At 32.4% G+C, this 12,989-nt stretch overlaps 1 protein-coding gene across 4 annotated transcripts in view; it reads right to left on the bottom strand.

Moving 5' to 3' along the window:
- LOC108908167 (FMRFamide receptor-like) overlaps positions 1-5,573 on the bottom strand; it is a 53,024-nt gene extending 47,451 nt beyond the window's left edge. For all 4 annotated transcript variants that reach the window (XM_018712099.1, XM_018712100.1, XM_023455222.1 and 1 more), the window contains exon 1: positions 5,346-5,573. The gene's annotated coding sequence lies outside the window, so the exon portion shown is untranslated. The remainder of the gene's footprint in view (positions 1-5,345) is intronic.
- Positions 5,574-12,989: the final 7,416 nt, after the last annotated feature.

The following is a 12,989-nucleotide window of genomic DNA, read 5'->3' as shown; positions in this document are numbered from 1 at the left end:
GCCCGCACGTTCACCGGACTTGACACCGATGGATTATTTCGTTTGGGGTGCTGTTAAACAAAAAGTCTACGAGGTGCCAGTTGATACCCTAGAAGATCTAAGACAGCGAATAGTCCAAGCGTGTCGAGAATTAACTCCATAATTAGAAGATGCCGTGCTTGTCTACAGTCCGGAGGCGCCTATTTTGAACAAAATATTTTTAAATTATTTTATTTTTGATTCACTTTTCTCTTTGTCTAGGTATAATATTAATTGGTAATTTTTTGGTTGTTTCAATTTACAAATAAATTTTCATGTATTGTTTGCCATCTTATTTAATTTAAAAGTACACAACTCACAACACAAGTAAATGAAGTGACTACAAACCGCCTGAAAAAATTTAGGAGTGTTGCAAGGGTCGCTACGTTGTCGCATTACGACATAGTCACATTAGATGTTAGGTACTTAAATATTTCTATTGTTTTCATCAACATATTATTTTTTTTTAACACCGTATATCTCAAAAACGAAGCATCTCCTAAATAATTTTAATACTATTGGTTAAACCCAAAGGAAGGGGAGACAAAAAGGACTATTTGACTCATACATACTCGAGACTAAGACCAATTTTAATAGGTACTATTTTTTTTAGGTTTTATGAGGAACGTCTTCCTAAAGTTTATCGACAGAATACTAATATGATGCAAAGGTAAAAGGGCGATTTAGACTTATTTTTGTTTCAACAATAAATCATTTATAGTATCCTCTTCACACTTAATATAAATCGTTTAGGTAATTCAATGTGAATATTTATTAGTTAAAAATCGATAAACATTTTTGGAGGAAAGTCTTTTATATTTTGTTTTTATTATTTTTTTCCTTAAAATTTTAAGTGTTTATTTTTCTATATAATTTATGCTTTAATAAAGGTGTCCCGAAATTCACTCAAGAAGGATTTTTGATGGTAAACACAGGATTTTAATTAAAATTGTAAATTTTATGGTTATATCTGGAACAGTATGTCGGGTAAATGGCCTCGACAGCACATACACACTTACCCATTGCTGTTTTGCGTATATGCGGCTAAATTTCATTGATACAGTGCACAATTTCCTTTTTCAGGGCGTGGGTGGTCGTGGGCATGTTGGTATATATCTTAGACTAAAAAAAAAACCCAAAGAAAAAAATCCAACGGTGTTAAATCGCATGATCTGAGCGGCCAATTCCGATCACCAAAACGGGAAATTACACAACCAGGAAATGACTCGTGCAGTAACTGCATTGTTGCTCGGGCTGTATGATATGTGGCATCGTTTTGTTGAAACCATATGTCGCCTACATCGATATCTTGCAATTTAGGCACAAAAAACTGGATTATCATGTCGCGATAGAGAGCACCGTTAATTATTATTGCCTGACCAGCCGCATTTTCGAAGAAGAATGGTCCCATGATGCCCAAAATCCGTACCAAATAGTGGATGTATTTGTTTTTCAACAATCAAGCCATCCAGATGAAAATATGTCTCATCGCTAAAGATGATTTTGTTCGAAACATCAGCATCCACTTGTTCGTAATCCATTAATCGTACTCTCTTCACTCTGCGTGGTCAGTAAACCTCAGTTTTTAAGTCAATTGAATTTTGTAAGCACGATGATGCAAATCTTTCGAGAGAATACGCTGTAGAGAGCTTCTCGAAATGTTGCAATTCTTAACCACGATAACGAATTTATGCTCTTATACTCTCAGCAACATCCTCATGAACTGCTTGTTTTATGTTAAACGACTTGAAGTAGGGCCAGTATGTTTAAGGTCACTAATATTGATCTAGTCTCCTTGAATTTTTCAATTAATCTCTTCGCAGTTGTTGAAATAAGATCACTATTCCGACCATATTTTGTATGAAAATTGTGAACTGTAGCTGCTAAAGTGCTAAACCTTCACTGTTTTTAAAATATTTCTCATCAATGGAAACGCTTTGTACTTTCTGTAGCACTCCATAACTCTGAGTTGCTACGCAGTTTTTTTTTCGTTTTACCGCACAAATGGCGCAAAATTTAAATCTTGAGAATTTTGGAACACCCGATACCTACATCATTCGGTTTGATGAACAACTTTTGTTAAGGTATTATTAAGAGGTTTTATAAAAATTGTTGAAAATGCATTATTTTCCATTAGTATATCTGTGTTTAAGTTATCCATGACTGATAATAGTTATTAAAATCCGAGAAATTGCACCATTTATAAAAAATATGACTAATCTAAAAATAGAGGTTGCTAAAACAATAAAAAACTAAAAAGCATGAGGCCCCTTAAAGGCTCGTGAAGTGTAAATTCCATATATTTCTAGTCAAGTGGTTAGATAACTGTCAACTTAGTGTAAGATATTTGTTTATTTATTAAAATGTAATTATTTTAGTTAAAATTTATTAAAAAAACTGCTTGAAAATATATCTACCAAAGAAGGAAAAAAAATTAAGATTTAAATCTACAGACATAATATAGATCTCGTCCAAGCTTCATTATTCCATAGTTATTCCCTATTATTAATTTCAGAAAAATATACCTATGTAAATTTACTGTTCACTGAATATATTATTTAATAACTTTTCAAGGTAATGAAGTTCTTGAGTAAACACCAATTTTTTTTCTAGAGTGATATGTTTACATTATTATGTCAAGTGTAAAAAATAATAGTGTTGAAAGAATCGATCAAGTCTTGCAAAAAAAATGTTCAAAAACATCGGCAATTACCTACTTAATATATCTTTTGTCATTTCGAAAACAATACAGTAATATTTACTGCATTCTACAGAGCTTTTGAAAAATATAAAAAAATTAAGCAAACTACTTTATTCAGAACATACCCAGGGTGATAAAAAAACCGCTGACAGACTTCTAGGGTAGCGTGGGGTAACGTAACCCTTTTTCAAGAATATTTTCTACGTCACTGCTAATTTTGTCAAACGGACACTATTTTCGTGTAAAGTTTTCAATTATCTATCGAATTGGTCTCTTGCAAAATTTTGATTAAAGCTACAGTTTTTGAGTAATTTAGGTTTCAACTAATTTTGTCAGAATGAAATAACGTAAACAATAAACAACAAATTTAAGGGCGAAAACGTAATGATAACAATTGTATAACTGGAAATAATGTAAAATATCAAAGTAGGTGCTGGAAGTAACCACCTTGTAATTCCTCTAGAAGTCTGTCAGCGGTTTTTTTAATCACTCACTATATATGTATATCTATAAAGACACTGAAGTTAATTATGTACAGGGTGTCCCGGTACTTGATACAAAAAAGTCGAATACAAAAAATCAGGTCAAAATAATATCAGTTCTTCATATTTTTTTTTATACGGACCTTCGTTAACAAGTTACGCCCCGTAACTTGTGGTGAAAATTAAAAAGTTATTTTTATTCACAGTCCCTAAACTATTAACTTCGGCATTTGAAATTGGGCCTATACAAAATTTACAAGAAATGGTATTCTTAATTTCCATAACTTAATTTATGGGATGAAGAGAATCCGCACGGTACTATTTTAACAAAATACTAACACCGATTCATAATTAATGTATAGGCAGGAATAATGGGTAATAATTTAATCGACCTATACATTTTTGAGAAACGTCTGAATGGACATTGATATCTGGAGTATTTGCAAAATGATTTGCAGCTACTATTAGACTATGTTCCATTAGATACCCGAAGAAACGTTCGGTTCATGCACGATGGGGCTCCTCCCAATTTCAATACTGATGTATGAAATTATTTATCCATTGTGTTTGATAATAAATGGATTGGAGAGGAGGCCCAATTTTATGGCTACCACGTTCTACAGACTTTAACCCAATAGACTTCTTCCTGTGAGGAATGTTTAGTGTACGCAATCCTTGTACAGACAAGGGATGAATTGCTACAAAGAATTAATTAATTATTGTGATAATATTAGACATACCCCAGAAATGCTTTTTCGTGTACAAATAAATAACATTCGTAGACTTAGGAAGTGTGTGGAGGTGAAAAGAGCCCATATTCAAAATGTATTTTGATAGTTTACTTTCTTTTAAATTAAAAACAAAAAATGGTGGAGGCGTGCAGTGTGAGATAAAATTACAAATATTTCCTAAACTGTTAATTTTACCAGTCGAACCAAGAGGGTATTATCGTTGGCAAATTCTTCAGGGAACTTAATTTTGATACAGGCAAACTGCGATCGTCATCTATGCAAAAATTCTGGTTTGTTAACCATTGGGCTTAGTTCGTCTCTGGAGTTCTGGGCATAATGACGTATCACTTACAACATCAGAAACAAGCTGAACGCATGTGTTATCGATCACAAAATTTGCATTATGCTGAAGTTAATAGTTTAGAGACTGTAAATAAAAATACCTTTTTAATTTTCACCTTTGGGGGCCCGTTAACGGAGGTCCGTATGAGAAAAATGTATATGAAGAATTGATATTATTTCCTCATCTCTTTGTACTGGACTTTTTTGTATCAAGTACCGGGACACCCTGTATATTAAAATATTGAGAAAAATTATAAGTAAGACTTAATCCATCAAACATACTGTTTACATTTAAGGTGACCATATCTCTGGCCGTGAAATAGTCATATTTCTGGCGTTTTTAGGTATTTATAAATAAAAATAAACAATATGATATGCAAGTAAATGTTATAAGAATATTTACATGTGGAGTTATATATAAAAAAGTTAGTATTTTCGTAGATTTCAGTAGCTAAAACCTTGATGGTTTGTCGTTTTTTGCACCTCTTTATTCGTTTTACTGCGACATATTTGAAAATACTCAGGTGGCATGACATAATATTCCTATTACTTGATAAGCTTTAGATTATTCAGTTATTAAATGTTTGAAATTATTTGTCTTTGCGGAAAACACTATTTAAAGAATATGGCGCCCTTAATAACACATCGGTTAACCTCTAGAAGCTATTATATATAGCATCACACCAATTTTATTAAAACAGTTGTTGACTTAAATATAAATTTAAAATGAAGGTTTCTTTGCAATAATATTCGTAATAATTAAAAGCCATAAATATATTTAGAAATGAGACGGCATATCTTGAGATATTTACATCACAATTTTGTTGTTTCAGTTTAACACGACTAACTTCAAAATTTTTAATAAGAAAACTTATTGTTCGTGTAATTATTGCTTCAAATCTCAAGACTATTTTTCTTATCGCCTAATAATAAAAAAAATAATTGTTGAGTGCGATTATTTCTGATTAAATCGAAATATTCGATTTTCTAAAAATTTCAATCACATTGAGAATATTTTTGTTGTATTGAATAACTAAAACTATTTTTATTAGATATTATGAATCAACTTACCAGCATTTTAAGTGAGTTGCGATTAAAATATTCCTAATTCAATTAATTATCAACTAAATTAACTTAAATATCCACTTCGTGTTAATAGCACAGTATATTTGCACAACAGCACTAATTCGAGTACAGGAATTATAATTGCTCACGCTTTATTTTCATTTAAGTGAGTCGAAAACATTTTTATGAGAACTGGGAGATGCCAGTACTGCCGAGATACATCATCTTTTAATAAAAGTTGCAACAAAACTAACCATAGGTTGAGTTACTAAACATATAACTTCTGACTTGGACCGTCGAGATAATTTAATTTTAGATCATGCTAAAATATTATTGGTCTCTAAAAAGCGCGTTTTCCTTGGATTGATTGAGTGTAAATGGTTTTTCTTTGCCCTATGACTTCCTCCAGATGTGCAAATAATGATTTTCAAATATGCTTTACCCAAAAATACTCAGTTGGTGCCCAAAAATAAAATTACAATCGTAAATAAATTTTAAAACTTATTTTTAAAAATCACAACTTTGTATGATATGTATTAATAAAGTCAGAAATGGTGCCAAAAACGTACAAGTGAATATTCTGTATTGGGTAAATCGTTTTTTGTATATAATAATAATAATAACTAATTTTAAATGGTATTGGAATTTCTATACTCACATATCAGAATATTTCGCACAACGAAGGCGGTTTCGTGAACCTTTGTAATTTTTTTTAAAAGACAACTTGATAAACATATAATTTCAATATTTATGTAAATTATAACTAGAGCTCTGGGTTTTCGTCGGTTAGCCATAGGTGTGTTCGTCGTAAACAAATAAATAAACAGGTAGGTATAGATAAAAATAAATAAATTTGGGTACTTTATCAGCGAAAGGTCATTTTTTAGCCTTTGCCGCGTTCGACATTATTAGAATATTAAAACACGTATACACACTCAAACGCGAAGCCAATAACTGCCGTTATTACTGGTTTCGTACGATGCGCTGTACCGAAAGGCCGACGCGACGGCTATGATCGTCCGACCGAACCCCGAGCTCTACCAAGAGCTTTTTTACTAAGAAATAATAGTTATTTATGTATCTAGGGAATTATAAGGGCCTTAATTACCGATGGCAAAGTTTGCGTCCCGAGAGCGTCCGGCCCGAGGGACAGCAATTGCCTGAGGTTATTAAGGCTCATTAATTCCCTAGATACATAGATAATTTTATTTCTGACCGATTTCAATAAAANACCCTGTATATTAAAATATTGAGAAAAATTATAAGTAAGACTTAATCCATCAAACATACTGTTTACATTTAAGGTGACCATATCTCTGGCCGTGAAATAGTCATATTTCTGGCGTTTTTAGGTATTTATAAATAAAAATAAACAATATGATATGCAAGTAAATGTTATAAGAATATTTACATGTGGAGTTATATATAAAAAAGTTAGTATTTTCGTAGATTTCAGTAGCTAAAACCTTGATGGTTTGTCGTTTTTTGCACCTCTTTATTCGTTTTACTGCGACATATTTGAAAATACTCAGGTGGCATGACATAATATTCCTATTACTTGATAAGCTTTAGATTATTCAGTTATTAAATGTTTGAAATTATTTGTCTTTGCGGAAAACACTATTTAAAGAATATGGCGCCCTTAATAACACATCGGTTAACCTCTAGAAGCTATTATATATAGCATCACACCAATTTTATTAAAACAGTTGTCGACTTAAATATAAATTTAAAATGAAGGTTTCTTTGCAATAATATTCGTAATAATTAAAAGCCATAAATTTATTTAGAAATGAGAGGGCATACCTCCAGATATTTACATTACAATTTTGTTGTTTCAGTTTAACACGACTAACTTCAAAATTTTTAATAAGAAAACTTATTGTTCGTGTAATTATTGCTTCAAATCTCAAGACTATTTTTCTTATCGCCTAATAATAAAAAAAATAATTGTTGAGTGCGATTATTTCTGATTAAATCGAAATATTCGATTTTCTAAAAATTTCAATCACATTGCGAATATTTTTGTTGTATTGAATAACTAAAACTATTTTTATTAGATATTATGAATCAACTTACCAGCATTTTAAGTGAGTTGCGATTAAAATATTCCTAATTCAATTAATTATCAACTAAATTAACTTAAATATCCACTTCGTGTTAATAGCACAGTATATTTGCACAACAGCACTAATTCGAGTACAGGAATTATAATTGCTCACGCTTTATTTTCATTTAAGTGAGTCGAAAACATTTTTATGAGAACTGGGAGATGCCAGTACTGCCGAGATACATCATCTTTTAATAAAAGTTGCAACAAAACTAACCATAGGTTGAGTTACTAAACATATAACTTCTGACTTGGACCGTCGAGATAATTTAATTTTAGATCATGCTAAAATATTATTGGTCTCTAAAAAGCGCGTTTTCCTTGGATTGATTGACTGTAAATGGTTTTTCTTTGCCCTATGACTTCCTCCAGATGTGCAAATAATGATTTTCAAATATGCTTTACCCAAAAATACTCAGTTGGTGCCCAAAAATAAAATTACAATCGTAAATAAATTTTAAAACTTATTTTTAAAAATCACAACTTTGTATGATATGTATTAATAAAGTCAGAAATGGTGCCAAAAACGTACAAGTGAATATTCTGTATACTCACATATCAGAATATTTCGCACAACGAAGGCGGTTTCGTGAACCTTTGTATTTTTTTTAAGACAACTTGATAAACATATAATTTCAATATTTATGTAAATTAAAACTAGAGCTCTGGGTTTTCGTCGGTTAGTCATAGGTGTGTTCGTCGTAAACAAATAAATAAACAGGTAGGTATAAATAAAAATAAATAAATGTGGGTACTTTATCAGCGAAAGGTCGTTTTTTACCCCTTGGCGCGTTCGACATTATTAGAATATTAAAACACGTATACACACGCAAACGCGAAGCCAATAACTGCTGTTACCGGTTTCGTACGATGCGCTGTAGCGAAAGGCCGATGCGACGGCTATGATCATCCGACCGAACCCCGAGCTCTACCAAGAGCTTTTTTACTAAGAAATAAAATAAATTAAAGTTGGCTTTTTAAATGTAACTTTTTATATAATTTTCTTTCAAAAAAGAAAGGCGGTATGAAATTTTATGGGATATCTTTTGAGATATATTGTTCATATTTTAAACTTAGATTTAGGAAAACAGAGATGATCCCATTCAGGAGAAGGGAGATAGGCAACTTCAGGGTCCCTGCCATGTACGGAAGGTCCCTGACGTTGGTCAGGGAACTCAAATATTTGTTTGTAATCCTGGATAGCAAATTGTCTTGGTAGCCACAGGTTGAAAGGATTACCCGGAAATCATTAGCAAAAATTAGGGGCTCAATCCAAGGGTGCTTCACTGGGTGTACACGATCGAAGCTGCAGTATGGGGCCTTGGATTGGTGGCCAAGTGTGGTCTGAATGACGGGAAGTTATCGAGAATCCAAAGAGTTGCCTGCTTAGGTTTTACAAGGGCAATTGGGACGACCCCAACGGCTGAGTTAGAGGTCCTTCTGGGGTTGCCGGCTTACCGTATATGAATTGTAAGGGAAATGATGGCGACACACCTATGGATACGGGACACAGGCGGTTGGAGAGCGAAAGGACGCGCAGAGGGTCACTCTGCCATGGCCCTAAGGGTGTAGAGAGATATCCCAATATCTGCCATGAGGGACACGGAAGCAGAGGACTGGCTGAGGTTAGAAAGGAAGTATGTCACCACCTTCCCCTCGAGAGAGCAGGAAAGTGACATGTTTTCCCCGGGATCTCTAGTATGCTATACTGATGAATCTTGGGTAAGAGATGAGTATTCAGAAGCAGCAGGATAGCTTTTCACTGGGTATGTATGCAGAAGCAGCAGGATAGCTTTTCACTGGGTATGTATGCCACAGTCTTTCAGGCTGAGGTTTTCGCTATCTTGATCTTGATGGAGGCAAGTAAGGAACTGTGTGGAGTAGAGGATTTTTATCTGCCCCGATAGTCAGACCGCGCTCAGAGCATTTAGCTCCCCGAGGATAAGGTCTGCCCTCGTTCAGGAATGCGGAAACGCTCTAGAAAACAAATCCTAGGACTCACACGAGGTAGTATTAACGGGGCCCTTAATCAATGGGCCTATCAAACATTAGGTCAAAACTGGAGGATGAACAGAGGATGTAGGCAGGCCCATAGCTTTAACCTAACAAACCTAAGTCGAGATGGCCAACGACAAACCTAAGACGAGATGACGACTAAACCAAATGGTGGGGGTTCTCACAGGCCATTGCAGACTTAAGAGGCATTTAAGTTAGAAATTGAGGACACTTATGCCCGAAATGTGGAAAAGGAGAAGATACCCCTATCCATCGTCTGGGACACTGTGCAGCTTTTGGGAGGTTACGACATAAAGTTTTTAGTACTGAAGAGCTACAAGGGGTTAAGGTGAGGGATCTGCCATGGACCAAAATCCTGGCGGTCATCAGGGCGTCAGGAAGGTTCGAGGAGAGTCTACCTCTGGTAGACAGTGGATAGGTGATGGGATAGCTGGGTAGGCAAAAAGGGCCCACTTGTGGCCTAATTGCCAGGCTGAGGCCGCCACTTTCACACTACTACCAGGGCATCTAAACAATCATTTTCGCAATGTTATTCAAATCCCATATGACGCATAAGGGATAGTTTTTTTATTTGAGAAATTAAAGATTTTATACGTTTTACGTTTATATAAATTTATATGCGGGAGAAGATACATAAAAATATGTTTTTCCGCATCGATCGTTTTATGTAATTGTCACAAAACAAGTGATTTAATACCAGAAATCTAAGTACATAAAATATATGTGTCCTCATAGACAAAATTCTTAAGTAATGATAATATTACAAGAAGCTACTACTCTCTAGTTATTTCAGGTATAATTCAATGCTATGAGATTAGAACATTGTTTGGCATCTTTAGGAAATTTATAATATTTTATTTGAGTTAGTTTAACTACTAAAATAAAAATATGCCCTCATAATCTTGAATTTAAATTGAAAAATAAAGTGTGTTTTTATTCTCGATAATTTAAAGATCTATATTTTTCAAAAAAAGTTTTGAGTCAGGTAAAAATAAAAAAAGTTGGGCATGAAATAATCATAGTATCTAACCATATATGTGGTATTTGGAAAATACTACTCTGTTCAAGTACATGTTTAAAATATGAATATCCAAACACTTTTAAGATATCCTAAACTACTATCCCCCTTTCTACACCGTTAATGGTATTTCTCTTATTACCCCTTTTTCGGAAAAGAGTTTATATAAAATATTAACCTTATTGTTTTACCTATTTTTTACCTGCTACCCGTCTAGAAAATACTGAGAGACAATCGATGGCCACCTTGTAATAAATGCTTCTTCAGTGTCTCCGATAAATGAAGGTGCGAGTTGTAGAAATACTATTTAAAAAAGTGACCGAAATATCACCAGGTTAAATCAGTTTGTATAATCTAAAGGAAAGCTATTAAAAAATGCTGCCAAACGAGCAAATAAAATTTGTGAAGTGACAGTTTTCAACGAGATTTTCTTAAAAAATTACAAAAATAAAATTCAGGTTATTAAAATACAATATATTGTGATATTAATAAAATGAGATATTTGTTTTTTTTGGTAATTTTAAACTTTATATTTGCAAATTTGGCAAAAGCTAAGCAATTGAGAATTCTTAATAATTTTTGAAACCTTGAAAAAAAAGTTTAAATATCAGTTGTAATATGTCATTTGAAAGAAGATTTTACGCAATTTTGAGAATATAAATTTAAGCCACTGAATCTACGTAGAAAATTGCATAAAAACGTCTTTACAGAAATCAAATACTTTTACAAATAGAGAACTTATTTGTCTTTAAAATGAAAACCGTCTGTATATCTCTCGGTATCTCTCAGGATCTTCGCCACAGGCTCAAGAATTCCTGGACAATCTGAAGGTAAGACAGCTGTTGGAAGGCACAATGATGGTCAATGGTCAGCAAGGGATTTTCCACAAGAATCTTTATACGAACGTTTTAATATGAGCAGTTTATTACAAACACGAAAAATGAACTATGTAATACTTAAACGTATTGTACCTCTTTGATTTTATATTATTTACTATTTCTATTGTTTTTAACATATTCATTGTTATGTTTGTTTGTTTAATGAATTTTCTTACATTTAAGTGTATGCGTATGTATGTATGCAATATAATGTTAATGTATTTTTTTCTGTTAAAATTTTGTGTTTTATCGTTTTAGTTAAATACTGTTTCTTTTTGTATTTTCTTCCTCATTCTCTAATTGAGCACTTGTCCGTTGGACGGTCTTGAAATCCTTCAACGATGGATGATGTGGATGGAACTTAAATTTTAGTAAACTGTTTGATTTCTGAATTTGTTTGGATTAGTTTAATAATTTTAATAAAAAAATGAGAGCTAGTTATAAAATATATATTTTTTAAAACATATTCAAGAACAGTTCGTAAACTTATTTTTTAATTTTTTCTTTCTTTGACCTTCGTTGTGTTAGGAGAATCGTCATCAAAGAAACAGATAAGCGTTGGTAGGTTAGGTTAGGTGTTTCCTTAACTCAATTTTTTCAACATCAGCCAGGTAATTTTGCCCAAGTGCATGCATTCATCCATTTGGGTATGTGTCGTTTTAATAAAAGAATATGTATACGAACACATGCAAAACTAAATTTTCTTGATTTTCAAGTACGATTCGCTGCTGATGACATTATAATTTAAACATGGTTTTTGAAGTTTTAATCAGAATAGTCATTTTAGAAGAAAAGATTAAACATAAAAGTTTTGGTTGGAAATATAAACATACAAATTTTCTTAGATGTTAAATAATTGCTGTCTTTGATAGTGACATGTTCCTGCTTGTATTGTTCATTTGTCGATAGAAACACTACTTCAAATTTGTAACAACAACCAAGTAATTTATTATTAACCAGAAGTTACATTTTTTATAATATATTTCACATCTACGTCTTATTAGTAGAATTACTTTTAAATATACCTATAAAACGATTGCAAATCAAAACCTGTTACAGAAAAGTTAAGTTAAGAATTTTTTAGTTAATTGTTTTCATGAATAGATACATGTGTATTTTTATAAAACCTTTGCCAACGACTTGATGTAAATAATAGATACAAATAAAAATATTATGACAAATTTTTCGTAGAAACCACAAACAATAAGTTTTATTCTTGGCTACAGCTCATTCTAGTACTTTATACTATCTAAAATTATAAACTGCTAGTTTTTATGGAAGTTTAACTATTTTTGTTCAAAATATATATGTAGGTACGCAATACGTCGTTTGGCATATGCATGGTCATTCGCATAACATTCTGTTCCCCTTTTGTTTTTTACTTTCTATCTAGGAAAAGATATAGTTTTAGTATAGTAAAGATATAGTTTTAGGAAATTTTCTTGCAATTTAAAAGAAATGTATAGGAAAACAATTGGCTGTTGCATTTCTAAGATTTAAACCCAACTTTTGTTTTCTTTTTTAATGGAACACTATACACATATTTGTCGTTCTTGGATTCAATTTTTCTCTAATTGCAATGGTATATAAATGTCATGTATTTGCTTTGATAGTTTGCATAATATTTT

Source organism: Anoplophora glabripennis, unplaced genomic scaffold (assembly GCF_000390285.2).
Source record: "Anoplophora glabripennis isolate ALB-LARVAE unplaced genomic scaffold, Agla_2.0 scaffold369, whole genome shotgun sequence".
Lineage (NCBI taxonomy): Eukaryota > Metazoa > Arthropoda > Insecta > Coleoptera > Cerambycidae > Anoplophora > Anoplophora glabripennis.
Note: the sequence above shows the minus strand (reverse complement) of the source record. Positions and strands in the feature narration are given on the sequence as shown.